Source organism: Hyaena hyaena, unplaced genomic scaffold, assembly GCF_003009895.1.
Source record: "Hyaena hyaena isolate Hyena2069 unplaced genomic scaffold, ASM300989v1 scaffold_806, whole genome shotgun sequence".
NCBI lineage: Eukaryota > Metazoa > Chordata > Mammalia > Carnivora > Hyaenidae > Hyaena > Hyaena hyaena.
In genome coordinates this window covers 580,101-596,591 of record NW_024081440.1, presented here as the reverse complement: position 1 = coordinate 596,591, position 16,491 = coordinate 580,101, and the positions used below count along the sequence as shown (strand labels likewise).

At 39.8% G+C, this 16,491-nt stretch overlaps 2 long non-coding RNA genes across 2 annotated transcripts; both read right to left on the bottom strand.

The window, feature by feature from the left end:
• Positions 1 to 1,033: 1,033 nt before the first annotated feature.
• On the bottom strand, positions 1,034 to 2,214 carry LOC120221757. Its single transcript, XR_005525887.1, has 2 exons — positions 1,986 to 2,214; positions 1,034 to 1,186 (listed from the first exon to the last, which is right to left on the bottom strand). It is a non-coding gene; the product is annotated as an uncharacterized LOC120221757 (long non-coding RNA).
• Positions 2,215 to 5,212: 2,998 nt separating this feature from the next.
• On the bottom strand, positions 5,213 to 15,768 carry LOC120221756. The gene is made up of 3 exons (XR_005525886.1): positions 15,698 to 15,768; positions 9,146 to 9,213; positions 5,213 to 5,311 (listed from the first exon to the last, which is right to left on the bottom strand). It is a non-coding gene; the product is annotated as an uncharacterized LOC120221756 (long non-coding RNA).
• Between the last annotated feature and the right edge of the window lie 723 nt (positions 15,769 to 16,491).

Sequence of the window (16,491 nt, the reverse complement as noted above, 5' to 3'; positions counted from 1 at the left end):
GGGGATCGAACTCACGAACCCGAACTGTGAGATCATGACCTGAGCCGAAACCAAGAGTCAGAGGCTTAGCCAACTGAATCACCCAGGCACTCCTAAAATGCCTCATTTTTAAAGTACAGATTTCTGTATCAGGACGCCACGCTGCCCAGTGGCCCTCCTGTGTTGCTTAAAGCGCTTTCTCTCCTGTTCTCCACTGCAAGTATCTCATACCTCTGGCCTTCCCACTCCCTCCCATTCCTCAGATCTCTCATCCTACCTCTTTCCTTCTCTTCAGGAACCACACTATTATTACACATTGTTCTCTTGCATGTTCAGTGGCTTCTACTCAATAGGGTTCTTCCTACGAACATTTAAAAATGGACCACTAGTATCTCCCATCTTCTAAATAAAGTCACCCTTACCCCGCTATGTCACACTCTTAACCACCACCACCCTCTCTTCTTCACAGCCAAGCTTTTTGCAAGAGTGCTGTACACTCTCTTTGTTTTCATACCTCCCACTCACTCCTTCACCCACTGCATTCTGACTTCATAAATCTCACGAGAATGGTTCTTACATGATTTCTCACAACCTCTTTTTTGACCGATGGACATTTTTTAGATCCTATTTTCCATTCCCTTCCCTTGAAACTCTTTCCTTGGCTTCTGTGGCCCCATATTCCCTGGATTTCCTCCTACCTCTTGGGCTACTCTTTCGCAATCTCCTTTGCTGACTTCTCTTCCTCAGCTCATGCCTGAAATCAATTTTCTCAAAGTATGAACCAGACCATCTATGTTAGTATACTTTAATGATTTGGTCAGCAGCTTGATTCTGCCACTTCCTGTCAGCTCTGACTCACAGCAGAGTTGTTGTAATTCTTGTTCTAGGAAGCTCAGCCTTGAGCCTGCTCCTCCAATCCTTCCAATGAATTTGTAAGCCAACCAATGACTGTAAATAAATCCCCTTCAGCCCCATCTAGGGTGAGTAGATTCTATTGTCTGCAACTGAACCCTAGTTGATACAGCCGGTAAGCAGAAAAGATGGTGATCAAAAGTGCTGGCAATGGGAAGCCAGGGATCTTTATTCTCCAAACCAATCATTGGCAGATAGTCTGTTGGGCTTCTGATTTTTTTTTTTAACCTTTAATTTTCCTTGGAAAACAAAGCAGGTTCTGGATCAGGCAGCTTCTTCAGAGGGTTTGGTTCTACTTCAAAGCAAAAAAGAAACATTAGAAAGAGAACTACTTAGAATTTTGTTGACTTAAAATAGACTTAACTAGACTTAAAAGAGAAACACAACATGAATATTTAGAATTTATGTCAGGTGAAAGAAATCTAAAATAAATCTCAGTAAGTCACATTCCCACGTTGGTGAGATTTAACTTTCATACAGAGATTAAGCCCCTCATAACTAAAAAACCACCAACACAAAAAGTATACTGAATTATAACACCGGAGAGGAATTCTAGGCGACTGAGCCAGAACCTCAGGAGCTACTTGGTTTCTTCTTTCCCTGAACAAAGGTGCTTATTCTTATAATGCATCCCTCTGTTTCTTCTAGCAGTACCCTAAACTTCCTTTTAGGAAGGACCCCTCCCACTAAACCTTGGTGGGACTGCTCTCCCTGCTGGGGGTTGGGCATATGACCCACAGTAGGCTTGCAAGCCCAGAGCTTCTCTAGATTCTGAACTTTCCATAACTTGCCTGCATGTCTTCATGTAATTTTGAGAGCTATCCCATAGCCTTCAATAAATTTTTTTCTTCTTATTTCCCTGTAAGTTAACCAGAAGGTTTCTATTTCCTGCAGGAAATTCTCAAAAGAGTATTGACTAAGGACTTTCAGCTTCTGGTCTGGCATATAAGGAACTGAAAAGTTCCCACTCTATTCTAACAATGAATGTGCAGAAAAATCAACAATTCTTCTTTGATCTCTCAGAGAAGTGACATCATAGTGCTGTCCTCAAAAGTGGAGAGACACACAGGTAGATACACAGAATTACAACTTACGACATTAGGAACCCACAAGCAGAAACCTCTGCGGGGACCAGTACTGGGTTCCTTCTGCCTGATACATCATGTCTGCCTTTTAATAAAAAAAAAAAAAATTACACGGCTACTACAAAGCAAAAAACATGATTTAAAGAGACACAGCAAGCATCAAACTAGACTCAATTAAAGCAGGGATGCTGGAATATCAGACTGGAAATTTTAAACAATGATGCTAATGGCTCTAATGGAAAAAGTAGATAACATGTGAGATCAGATGGGTAATGGTAGGCAAAGAGATGGAAATTCTAAGAATAAAAGATACATGCTAGAACTCAAAACCATTGTGACAGGAATGAAGAATGTATTTGATGGGCTCATTAGTAGAAGACTAGACACAGCTGAGGAAAGAATCAATGAGCTTGAGGATATATCAATAGATGCTTCCAAAATTGAAAGACAAAGAGAAAAAAGACTGGAAAGGAAAAAGCAGACTCTCCAAGAATTGTGGGACAACTATAAAAGGTGTAAAATACGCCTAATAGGAATAACAAGGAAAAGAGAAAGGTACAGAGTATATGACTAACACAACACCCACTCAAAATTTATAACTTGAAATGAAAGGAGTTTTACATACAGACAGGACATGACTTTTGAATCATTTGTAAATAATTTCTTCTGTCTCAGAAGACCCCTATCAATTTCTGACTGCCAAAATTTATTTTCTCAAGAGCAGAAGGACTTCCTTAAGAAAGGTGGAAATTTAGAAATCTGATTACTTTTGCAATTTATAAGTAGTTTCTAAAATCATGGGCTTAACAGGGGCACCTGGGTGGCTCAGTCAGTTAAGCACCCAACTCCTGATTTAGGCTCTGGTGATGATCTCAGGTTCATGAGTTCAAGCCTTGCATCAGGCTCTGCGCTTACAGCATGGAGCCTGCTTGGGATTCTCTCTCTCTGCCCTTTCCCTGTTCACTCTCTCTCCTCCCCTCCTCAAAATAAATAAAACTTAAAAAAATCTTAGGCTTAACAAAAGAGATCCCATATCCTGCCTGCTTGCATAATTTCCATTCTTCTCATTTTGCTTGAATCTATGTAACTGTAAAAATATATGTGGAGAACTGAGAGGTAGGGAGAAGGCATTTGAACATTTATCAGTATGAAATGTAATTTTCTGAGTGTTGTCCTATTAATTCAAGATGACTCGAGTGGATTTCTACTCCATCTCCTAATTTAATGGTTCACTGTATTAGCTCATCCTTATCCACTATAAATCTGTTTTGATGGTAATCTGTAAATATCAATTTAGGGTTCTTTCATATTTTAATTTTAGTTGTACAGAAATGTCATCAAGTACAAAAAGAAATGAGCTTAAGGAAATTTTTTCCTATAGATATACACATATAAAACACCAAGTGTAAGTAAATAACGCTTACAGCTTGCATTTAAGGGAAGAAAAGGATGCATGTCCTCATTTCCGTTGTTTTGGTTAGAGTTTTTGGCTTTCATTTGTGTTTTTTTGTTTTCATTTCATTTTATTTTTATTTGTTTTAATGTTGATTTATTTTTGAGAGACAGAGGGAGAGAGTCAAGCAGGGAAGGGGCAGAGAAAGGCAGAGACATAGAGTCCGAAGCAGGCTCCAGGCTCTGAGCTGTCAGCACAGAGTCCAATGTGGGTTCAAACCCATGAACCTTGAGATCATGACCTGAGCCAAAGTTGGACACGTAACCAACTGAGCCACCCAGGTGCCCCATGTTTTAATTTTTTTGATTTTGGTGTTTTCATTTTGTCCTTTTTAGCTCCTAGAGAAAGGGTCAAATATAAAAGATGGCAGATGTGAAATCCTGCCAGAAGTCCCTCATTCTGATCCCTAGTGTTACTATTTCTTGCCAAACATAAAGTTTGTTAGTTTATAGGTGCCAATTTATCACAGAAACACATAATGGATCCACAAATGGTATCCATGGTGCCTCCCTTCAATTTTGTTAGATGTATATGGCTAAAATGAATTTAAAAATAATAGTTAAAAGAAAAAGTCAGGGGCTTTTCATAGCAATAGGGGACAATTCTACATTGTCTCGCCATCCTATCACTTCATAGAATCATTTTAGTCCTGGGGTATCATTTGCTTGGCTGTGGCAGAGGAGGCTGTCCCTGCAGGATGAGTCACAGCTATCGTATAAGTCAGATTCAAGTTTTCCTGAGCACAACAAAACCGGGCTTAGTATATGAATACCAGTGTACCTTAAAAAACAATAAACCTTTTACTTCCCGTCCTTGCTGTCTGGTCCCATAAAGAGTTCTAACAAGACATATGTCAAGCCACGGTGCCACTTAGCTTCCCTCTACAAGGGCTGATGACTATTCACAACCCCTCCAAAAAATTGCAAAAAGGAAACAAGTGCCATCCTGAAATGTGGGGCCACATCAGGGATAGCTGCCTAGGTGTTGGGGACATCTTAGCATCCAGCCTGGTTCTTGTGTCTGGCGCTCTGTCCCCACTGTCCATACTGGGGACATGGATGACTGCAGTCAGGCAGCCTTGCGGGGGAGCAGCCTGAAGATCCTGAAGTTCCTTACAACTGGGGAAAAAAATGCTGGACCCTCCAGTTGGGGGGTGAGGGCAGTGGGGATCCTGCCTACCCCCTCCAGAGAGTGGTATCTTAAGATGGACACACAATACTCCCTCCCCCCTCTCTCTCTCTCACACACACACAGACACAGACAGACACAGACAGACAGACAGACACACACACACACACACACACACACACACACACAAGCTCAAACTCCCTGATCACTGTGAGATGGTGAGATGATCTCCATGGGGTAAAGGTCCCCAGAAAGGCCTCTTCCAGAACCCTGGAAGATGGAGTGGAGGGGGGTGCGGGGGGGGGGGATTTGTGCAGGGCTCTGGAATACACTGAGCAGTCAGAGGGATTCGGCAGTTTTCCTGGTACGGGGCATGAGTGAGCTCAAAAGGGGCAGGGGCTGGGCAGCAAGTGGGACAAGGTGGAGCTGGGGCTCCTGGGACTCGAGGGTGGGGCGGATGCTAGCACTGGGGCTGGCGGTGCGCTTGGCCTGCAAGGAGGCCGGCCTGGCTCAGAGCATGGTGCTGGTGGCTAGGCCATGGGCTCCACGGTGGGACCCAGGGAGCTGGAGTACCGAAGGCGGTGGCAGGAGACACCACAACGTGGTTCTATGGGTGCTCTGGCCTCCTTCTGCGATTGCAGCTACTTGCCTTTGCATCATCAGACCTCTGCTGAGTTTGACTTCTCCTGCCAGTATTCCCCAGTCTTGTCATGTTAGGATGTGACTTGTCCCTTCTGGATCTCCATTTCCTCATCTGTAAAAAGGTTAGAAATATCTTTTACTTAAAGTAGTGAGAGAATTCAGTGAATGATTGAAAATGTCTGGAGCATGATAACTGTTCAGTACATTTTAGCTAGTGTTACATTAGCTAAACATTTAAGTACCCATAACATACTCAAATCATGAGAATACTGGGGGCATGTGTGCATTCTGGAAAAAAAAAAGTGGAATTGAATTAGCTTTCTAGATCAGTGCAATCCAATAGAAATATAATGCAAACCTCATAAGTCAGTTAAGCATCTGACTTCAGCTCAGGTCATGATCTCACAGTTGGTGAGTTCGGTTGGTGAGTTCCAGCCCACATCCAGCTCTGTGCTAACAGGTCAGAGCCTGCAGACTGCTTCAGATTCTATATCTCCCTTTCTCTCTGACCCTCCTCCCTCTCATGTTCTTATCTCTCTCTCACACACACAAGAATAAATAAAACATAAAAAATTTTTTGTTCTAGTAGCCACATTAAAAAGGTAAAAAAAAATCAGATGAAATTAGTTTTGGTAATACATTTTATTTAGCCTGCTATATCCTAAATATTATCATTTCACCAGCCACATTTCAAACCTTCAATTTCTTAGGTGCTGGATAGCATGGCTCAGATTCCTTGCCACCACATGGGTCTCAGCTCAAATGTCACCACTACCTAAGTAGCCACTTTGGCTTCCCCTTCCCCCACCCACACACATTCACCAGGGCTTCATCCTGTTTTACTTCTTACACATCATGTACCACCATGTGAAATTACCTTGTTCATGGTTTCTTTCTCTCCATTAGAATCTAAGCTCTAAGAAGACTGCAGAGATAGAGCCTCAGCACCTGGCATGGTGCCTTGCATATTGCCGGCACCCATTTAATACTTGTTGAACATATGAATCAGTAATTAACCAATTAATAAATGACTGGATGTGGTAGGTAGGATCTACCTACTCTACAGACAGACTACCCAATTTTGACTAAGATGATCTCTCTGTAATGCTGTAATATCTCTCTGTAATATTATATTTGAGGAATTCAAAGGATGCGCAATTCTCACAGGGTTATAAAAACAGAATTCTACCATTTTGACAATTATTGTTTATTGTGGCAATGGCAAGGAACCCAGCTGCTACCTTTATACCTAGGTTTATAAACTGCCTCTCTTAACTGTGATGACATAAGTATCAGATGTTCTTCATTAGCCATTTGTTTACTTTATGGATAATCTAAAATGTATGTTAACTCAAAGATTTAAGATTTTTAAAAAGTTTTAAAAATAAAAATTAGTATATAAAAATATTAAACAGTACAAATGGTGAAGAGCTAGTCAACTATGGATAGGTTAACCTTCACTAAAAAGAGAGTAGATGGCCTAGCATAAGAGTATGTATATATATTTCTGTTGAGATAATTTTATAATAGAGCTTTCTTGATAAAACTAAATATTTGGGCAATGGGTCAGTAACAATAGTTAAAACTTATTGATGGATAGGCTACTCAATTAAGGCAACAAATGTGTTAGTGGTCACGGCCCTTATGGACTCATTTGTTATAAAATGGCTGGTGAAATAGTGGTTTCCAAATACGGCTGCATAGTAGAATTACCTAGAGAGCTTTACAAGACAGCTGATTCCTAGGCTCTATCTTCGGAGATGCTAATTCAAACAGTCTATTGGGACTTTGGAAACTGTCATTAGAAAAGCTCTCTTGGTGTCTCCAATAATGAGCTGGTCTGGGAACCTCTGTAGCAGAATTGTCCAATTATCATCAGAGGCAGAGTAACCAGGACAGCAAAGAGGCTCAATTTTCAAAGATGTATCATCTGCATGAGTCTCTCCCAAAGCCCCGTATCTAATTCTGTCTTTGTAATTTTGCACTCTTTTTCTTAAAGAAGGCCCTTCAAATTATAAAGTGTTTGTGCCCCACAAAACCTGGATCTCCTCCTGACCATAAACTATACTGTGCTCAGAAAACTACAGCTATGGAGCAAATCCAGCCCTCTGCCTATTTTTGTACAACTCATAGCTAGGAATGGTTTTTACATTTTTTAATGGTTGGAAAAAATGATTTAAAAAACCCTCATGATACGTGAAAGTTATATGAAATTCAAATTTCTATTTCTTTTTTTTTTTTTATGTTTTATTTATTTCTAGGAGAGAGAGAGAGACAGCGCGAGCTGGGGAGGGTCAGAGAGAGAGGGAGTCACAGATTGAAACAGGCTCCAGGCTCTGAGCTGGCAGTCAGCACAGAGCCCGACGCGGGGCTCGAACCCNTCTTAGCAAAAGTACCAAAGATGAAACACCTCTCAAAGAAACTTATGAAAACTCACCTGAAAGAAGTAAAATTGGGGGAATATTTTTTTTCCTCATTTCAGAAGGGAAATGCCATCAAATAGCAATACTTTATTTTATTTTTTTTTAAATATTTTTATTTATTTCTAGGAGAGAGAGAGAGACAGCGTGAACAGGGGAGGGTCAGAGAGAGAGGGAGTCACAGATTGAAACAGGCTCCAGGCTCTGAGCTGGCAGTCAGCACAGAGCCCGACGCGGGGCTCGAACCCACGAACTGTGAGATCATGACCTAAGCGAAAGTCGGACGCTCAACCGACTAAGCCACCCAGGCGCCCCCAAATTTCTATTTCTATAGATAAACTTACGTTGGCCCATAGCCATGGATGCCTCATTCATTTACAAATTGTCTGTGACTGTTGCAGTGGCAGAGTTGAGCAGTTGCCACAGAGACTGCATGGCCTACAAAGCTTCATATATTTATTATTTGGCCTTTTACAGAAAAAGTTCGCCAATGCTAACCTATACCATCAAATAATAACATCATAGACACAAGAGAAAATTGATTTAAAAGGGTTACTTTATTCAATGTGAAAAGCATGATGGGAGAATTGTTTAACATAAACAACTTGCAAACACAACTGTAGAAGTGAGAGGTCTCTTTTATGAAAATCTATAAGTGACTAAATTCAGATGTGAATGTCAAAGAACCATAGCATCTTATTCAATATCACTTAGAGTAAGCTATGTCTGGTTGATAGGTTAGGAGCAATGATATGGTGAGACCAAAGGTGATTATGGAAAGAATGATTATAAGTAAAAACCTCCCTAGGTAGGAAATACAGGAAAAATCTTGCAGGATAGCTGCAAAATGTATGCAATTAGATTAACCATTAAGCATAAAAATAATATGTGTTCTGAGTTGTGGAAAAGCATAGTAAAATGTTGCTAACATTACACTTCAAAGTTTAGCTCTGGGGTGGGTCACTAACCCAGTTAACCCAATACTTGAAACAGAGCTAAAAACATTTGCACAGTAACAATTGGGTGAATTGGGCAAGAGCTGTGATAGATCACTGAATTTTGGTAGCAAAGAAGATCAGAATTATTGATTTAGCTGTCCCCCTTCATAGAAGTATGACAAGAAACTTAGGCAGAGCTTTGAAAGTCACTCTGAAGATCTGAGATGGAAGAAGAAAGTCTGTCAAAGGACAGCCAGTGTAGAACTTGAGTAGGCCAGGAGCCATAGATGGAGCAGATTTCTCAGTCAGGCAAACACAAAGTAGAAAATTAGACCAAATGGCAAATCAACTGGGAAGACTCGTCAATGTGGATATCAGGTTGGGTGGTCAATGATGAAGGCAGTGTTTTATCAGTCAGTTGACTTCACAGATCTCATGATTGGGATTAGACAAAAAAGAAAAGACATATCCCTTAACTGACTCAGAGGCCCAGGACTTGAAGATCCAAGGGATCTGCTTCTTCAGGTTTTGATGGAATCATTGCTGTTAAAGACAATTGGTTCTGTGTCCTTTGGAGACATTACATACCTCTGTTCCAAAGGTCCCAACTGTAGTCCAACACTTCCATTTTCATGATAAGAGAAGAGTCGTGAGAGCTGGAAGGTAACAGAATTGTTGAGTCAGTCTAAAGGATGAGTGATCTACCAGGCACAGACATAGGGAAAAAAGAAGAAGCAAAGGAACATCTTGGAGCATCTGCTATGTGCTAGCTGCTTTGCATATGTTACTTCATTATCTCCACATCCCCTCAGTATAATTATCATTGATTCCACTTAACATCTGAGCAAACAGAGATGGTAAGTTTTGTAACAGGGAAACACCTAGCATGTCTGACTTTATGTTGCTTCTCTTTCCCTCACTGCTGTGACCTATAGCTTAGAATCTTCTGATAATAGTTCAGATTTGCACAAACTGCTTTTTACTCCAAATCTACCTCAACCAAGGAGATAAAGAAGTACGTACAGAAATGACAATCAAAGGCTCTTGGGTGGCTCATTTGGTTGAGTGTCTGACTTTGGCTCAGGTCATGATCTCACGGTTCATGGGTTTGACCCCTGCATGGGGCTCTGTGCTGACAGCTCAGAGCCTGGAGCCTGCTTCAGATTCTGTGTCCCCCTCTCTCTCTGCCCCTCCCCCACTCATGCTGTTCCTCTTTCCCTCTCTATTAAAAATAAAGAAACGTTAAAGAAAATAAAATAAGACAGAAATGACTATGATACATTTAAAATTTACAGGACCAATATGACTAGATTCCTGTATGCAAAGATCACCTGACCAAGGACAAAGAAGTTACCTAACCTTCCTAGGACATCTACAGATATCAGTCACCTTTTGACTCCAACCCCGTTCTGCTTCCCCCTTTTGCTAACATAAAAAAAATCTTGAATTTCTTGCCAAGGGAGATGGTTCTTTAGGACAATAGTCCACCATCTCCTTGGTTTGCTGGCTTTCTGAATTAAGTTACTTTCCTTATCCCAGCATTTTGTCTCTCAATTTGTTGGCCTGTCGCGCAACAAGCAGAATGAGCTTGGACTCAATGACAGTTTCATGCTTACTATCATCCAGCCAGTAACAGTAGACTTGAAATGCGAACGCAGGTGTGACTGCCTGTCTGGCCCTGAATCCTTATTCCTTCCCACTCACCATCCTGCTCCTGGCAGGCTCTCCAAGCAGAAAAAAAGCAACAGGCAGAAAAGCAGAACATCATAAATATGTTTTTCTATGTTCAGTGACAACCAAGACATTTTTTTAAGTTTATCGGAGTTATAAAAATAAAACTAAATTAACACTCCTTAATCAATGACTAATACTGTGTCTAAGGTGGAAGGTCATATTACCCTTTGTAGTCTTTCTTAAAACAAATCGTCAAATTCTAAATCTAGCAAATGTCCTCTACTAGGTTCCTTTGAGACTTTACAGTATTTAAGCCCACAAGTGGGCTGTAAAAATGGCCTCATATCCTAATGCAAAGTTTTGCTGACTACAGATTGCCCCAGACAGACAAGCAGTTTTTTTTGGCTCCTTGTTCCATCTGCGACTAGTTTCTTTGTCACCATATTCCAATTAGAAATGAGGTTGTAATGCTAAGTCTTCCCTCCCCAGGGAGTTTCTTTACATACACCATTATAGTAATGAGTTACCTGGTCTTCCCTTAGGTGATGGTCAGTAGTAAAAACACATTCAGTAGATCATTAGAGCCATTATTACAAGCTTTTTAAAAATTTGGTTAAAGAACATATGCTACCACTTAGAAGTCCTTTAGTAAGTCATTTGATCAATTTATAGATATTTCTATTTCTTCCAAACTACATCCTCAAATTTGTTAGAGCTTCAAGTATTTACATTCTACCTCCTACCCCCATTACAAAAGAGGCTATAGGAAGAAACTACCATCACGTAATGCTGTCTAAAGAATCCTGACCAGTCTAAATTTAGTAGATTTCTTTTGTAAACCTACGCCTAATCTCAGATTAAACACAACAAATGGTAACTAAATAGATGACCTCTTTAAATCTGTTTGCTTTACCACAGATGAACAAGCCAAGACTTGCTTAATTTGTAGTTGAGAGCTCTCTTCCCAACTTAGAAGCAGAAGGAAAAGGAAGACCAACCACCAACCTAAACAGAGATTCTGTAATTATAGGATTTTAGGCTTGGAGTCACTTCACTTAATCTTTGCATGACCCAGAATTCAACCCAGAAGATTAGAAGAACAGCATTTTCAATTCTATTCATGAAAATGAAGGACTTGGCTAGAATTAATAAAATGGAGGAAAAAATACATAGAAGTTGTGAGTCAAAGCAACATAATCCACACTCCAATGTAAAGAGAAAAAAAAATTTAGTAGTCCATGATTTCCATTGTAAGAGGTAATACTTTTGCACATAGACTTGGGAAAGAGGACATAATATCCTGAAGGTGAATTGCTCCTGTGTGAGAGAACCATATTAAGATTCCACTCTTGGAGCAACCCTTGAAGCTTATCAGATCTAAATAAAAGATTGATGGTGATTCTGAGTTTAAAATTTAATGCCCAGCCTCACTACTAAATTTTACATTATAAGAATGTTGGCGTGGCAGTACTGTAAATCAATAAAATCAATTATGCCCTCTTAGGGGATGGATTTTATAGAATAAAAATTATTTACATATTGTGCTTTTTCAGAGGGCATTGTACTTATTTCGCTCACTGTCACTTGTCAAATTTTCATTTTGACATATTTAATGGGTGATATTTCATACATGCTACATTAGAAATCCTATTCTAACAATGCCTTTCCCTCTCCCCTATAAATTACTGACAGACATCATTTCTACCTATAAACATGATATACTGGATTTGCAGATACAATCTAATAACCCGATATACCCGACTTCAAGAAAGCAATTCCTAACTTTTAATTATGTTTATACTGATTTCCCAGGAAGACCTGGGAAAAGGAACTTCAAGATAGCTACATTGCGTTGTGAAGAAATAATCAATATAATAATGATAGCTATGAGACTGCTTTGTAAATAATGCTAAGTGTCTTGTTTATCCAACACCTTAGTTACTATGTAAGTCTTTTCCCAAACCGAGGTTACCAATTCACAGGAGTTTTATCTTTGGCTAAGCCCATCTCTCAAGTGAGTTAAAGGCTTGTGAGAGAAGGTAAATGATCTTTGGTAGGTTTAAAATGGGCTGGGAGATTAGGACCTGTGAAATGTCACTCAGAGGCAACCATTGCTGTGTTATCTTCTGTGATGTCATTAATGTTCCCAGTGATCTCCCTTCCCCAACCTCAGGGAGGGAAAAAGGCATCTTACTAAATAATGCAAATGTAAGCATTGTAACAACATATGCCTCCAAATAGTGGTTTTGTAAAATTATAACATTAAGATTTTGATCATTTAGGCTGATCACATACTTGGTGACATTTATTATCAAGATATGAGAGATGACAGTGTAGAAAAGAATCACACTATCCTAAGTAATCATTTAAAGCACATTTCAAAATAAATTATGATAAGAATTTCTAGTTTATTAACCCAGAATTAGAATTTGAGAAGACACATTTCCAGGCCAATAGTGAAGTAATTTATTATTTTGTTTACTTGACATGGAGGGCAGGATATATTTTAATGATTGGGGAAATCCTAATGATTTCCTATTCCTAAATATATTGGATTAATGTCATAAATGCATCAGATTAGTTAGGAAGAAGGCCATTAAAAATTTTTTTTAATCTTTATTTATTTTTGAGAGTGAGACAGAGAGAGACTGAGCGTGAACAGGGGAGAGGCAGACACAGAATCTGAAACAGACTCTAGGCTTGAAGCTGTCAGCACAGAGCCCGATGCAAGGCTCGAACCCACAAACTGACTGGGTCACCCAGGCACCCTGGAAGAAGGCCATTTTAAAGAACATTAATCATTTTTACTCAAGATAAAGATTTAAAGAGCATTAAACAGTTTTATTTAAGTTCTGAAATCAAGAACTTACTCAGAAAAGCTTTTCTGGGTTTTCATCAGCTAATATGATTATTCTTTAAACATGTTTCTAGTATAAAGTTTAAGTTGTTTATCTTTTCCCAGGTCATTTGCATCATTACCCCTTGTATAAAATCCCATATTTAAAAAAGTACGAAATATATGATATATATGACATCTTTTTTTTTTTTTTTTTAATTTACAGGATTTTTAAGTACTACAAAAGTGGTCAAAAGGAGCCTGAGGGGGGATGAACAGCAATAGCTCGAATTCCAACTGACCTTATCCAGAGAAGTTCTAGACTGCCAAGTTGTCTTCCAAGCCATTGGTAATAGAAGCACATATTTATTCTACTACACAATTATTATCTTTTAATTAATTAATATAATATTGAATTATGAATTCAATATTGAATATATTGAATTATGTCCATGTATTTCCTAAGATTGAATCATCTTTGCCTGTGGTCACAGGGCATTATTATCTGAATCCACTTCAAAAAATTTTTTTTAATGTTTTATTTATTTCTAAGAGAGAGAGAGAGAGACAGCGTGAGCAGAGGTGGGTCAGAGAGAGAGGGAGACATAGATTCTGAAACAGGCTCCAGGCTCTGAGCTGGCTGTCAGCACAGAGCCTGACGCGGGGCTTGAACCCACAAACCATGAGATCATGACCTGAGCCAAAGCCAGACGTTTAACCGACTGAGCCACCTAGGAGCCCCCTGAATCCACTTTTAGATTTAGTTTCCAATTATCTTATTTTGTATCATTCTCTATAGAGAGGGATCTATTGTTTTCCTTTGTTTATATATTTTATTTTTAAGCCTTCTTTCTATACATATACATTTGTTAAACTCCCTAAATGTAATCATAAATTTTTGCATCTTTTGCTCCCCTTTTTGCTTTGCTATTTTCCGCCTTCCTTATCCTCATCACCCACACCATTCTTTCTCCACCTTCCCCTTTACCTCCATGCCTACATGACCATGTTAAAAATATATTGCACATCCTTCCATGTTTTTTCCTCAATTTTATAAATACAGATGCGTGTATATGTATGTTTTCAGTTTGTCCTCCTAGGGATTTTTCTTTCTGGGGGGATGTAGTGGGAGTGAGGGTAGGATTCTTTTTAAATCTATGGAGGCTTTTTCATCACTTTTGGAAATTCACACACATACAAGTACCAAGGAACAAACAGCCCTCCGGCAAAAACTTTAAGCATACTAGGAAATAAGGCACCATGAACAAGATTCAGCAGAACAGGTACATATCAGCAAAGGACTCCAAAGACCTCAGATATTGAACATATCAGACATCAAACATAACTAAGTTTGATAGTTTTAAACAAAAACAAGACAATCTGGATTTGGGGACAGGCAATAAGAAATCATTTTAAAATAACAAAGAGATTTAAGGACCATTTAAAACTTATAAGAATGAAAACTATAGTGATGAAATTAAAAACTCAATGGATGGTTTCCACTTCTTTGGTTTTTTTTTTTTTAATGCTTATTTATTTTTGAGAGAGAAAGAGAGAGAGAGAGAGACAGTGAGTGCACAAAAACAGGGGAGAGGCAGAGAGAGAGACAGAATCTGAAACAGAGAATCTGAAGCAGGCTCCAAGCTCCAGGCTCTGAGCTGTCAGTGCAGACAGAGCCTGATGCGGGGCTTGAACCCACAAACCTTGAGATCATGACCTGAACCAAAGTCGAACACTTAACCAACTGAGCCACCCAGTTGCCCCAAGATTTCTATTTCTGACAAGAGTGGTTACCAATATACTTTGGACCACTGTCCCACTGAAAGTAACTAAAAATCCTGGTTAGATTAAGAAAAACATCTTTTTTAAGAAATATCTTAATGTTCATTTATTTTTGAGAGAGAGACAGAGACAGAGAGAGACAGAGAGAGGCAAAGTGCGAGCAGGGGAGGGGCAGAGAGAGAGACAGGGAGACACAGAATCTGAAGCAGGCTCCAGGCTTCGAGCTGCCAGCACAGAGCCAGACATAGAGCTTGAACTCATGAATGCAAGATCATTATCTGAGCCAAAGTCGGAGGCTTCACCAAATGAGCCACCCAGGTGTCCCCCAAAAATATCTGAAAGGGCCTCAAAGAGCTAACAACATAGTAAGAAATAGCCAAGCCAAAATCTAGTAAGTGGAAATACAGAAAAATAAGCATAGTTATGAAGTCAGTATTTATTTATTCCAAAAAATTTCTAAATGTACTTTAACTTTGTGTGGGAACATTGCCTTATAACCTCACGTTTTGATTACCCTACAAACCAAGGCCTCAACACTGAATGGCTGTCACCTATGCCATGGGGATGGATACTTAACAAGTAGGCTTGTCTGGACAGGGGCCAATTGGGAGGCACTTTCTTGCACATCTCAGAATGAGATCTGTCCCCCAAAAGTCTAGACCACAGACAACCAACTCTTCTGGACCAGCACAGTGATGAGTTTGCAAACCCTTAGCTAATAATAGCAAAGTAGGACTGGGTTGGGATTAGGACAGCAAATAAGACTTAGAAAGGATAAGTTAGCCTGTCATTCTTCCTATCTGCTTTACCTACAATAAAGAGGGTGGGGTAGGGGGCATGATGCTCACCTCAGTTCCAGTGGGGAGCCAGCCTGCTGAACTGAATTCAAACCTGCTGTCTTCCCTGTACTACAGTTACCATGTGACTCTTCCCTGTGCATCCTCCTTGCCTGCAGTTGGTCGATACACCAGGCTAAGTTCCATTACACTCACGTGACCTACTCTAACAATCCGTTACTGCTCAGGGCTCTGATAACACTTATTGCTGGTACTTCAGCATCAGTTAGGATGCTTCTATCTTTGAGGAACAGAAAGTCTAGCTCAGAAGAACTTAGCCAATATGAGAGGATGTTTGGCTAAAAGTTCTAGAGAGGGTTCTTAGTTTAGGTACTAAAATTGATTCTGACTGGTGTAGGAAATAACACATTTGTTGAAAGGGTACTGAGTAAGTCAAAGGCTGGAAAGTACCACAGCCAAAATTATGCCTCAGAACCAGTTTGATAAAGACAGTGCACTACCCTCTGATCCCACATTCAGGATATAAAGTGCTACTACTGAAACTGTTGCCATAGGACACTGGATGTTACTACTGTCACCACAATTGCTGTTGACAGAATGAATTAGCTGGCTTCTTCATGTTGCTACCTTGTGATTCACAGTACCACACAGCTCGTTCTGATGGCAGCCATGAAGTTGCCTGGGACTATGAATATCTGACCATGAGTGTTTTTACACTGGGAAGCATCTCTCTGTCCCTCTCTGTCTGTGGGAGAGACATGCATGTGGTGGGGATATCCCCAAACATGGCTATATGTTGAGAAGCAGGTTCAGGCCTCACAACTATGTACCATATTCACTCAGAA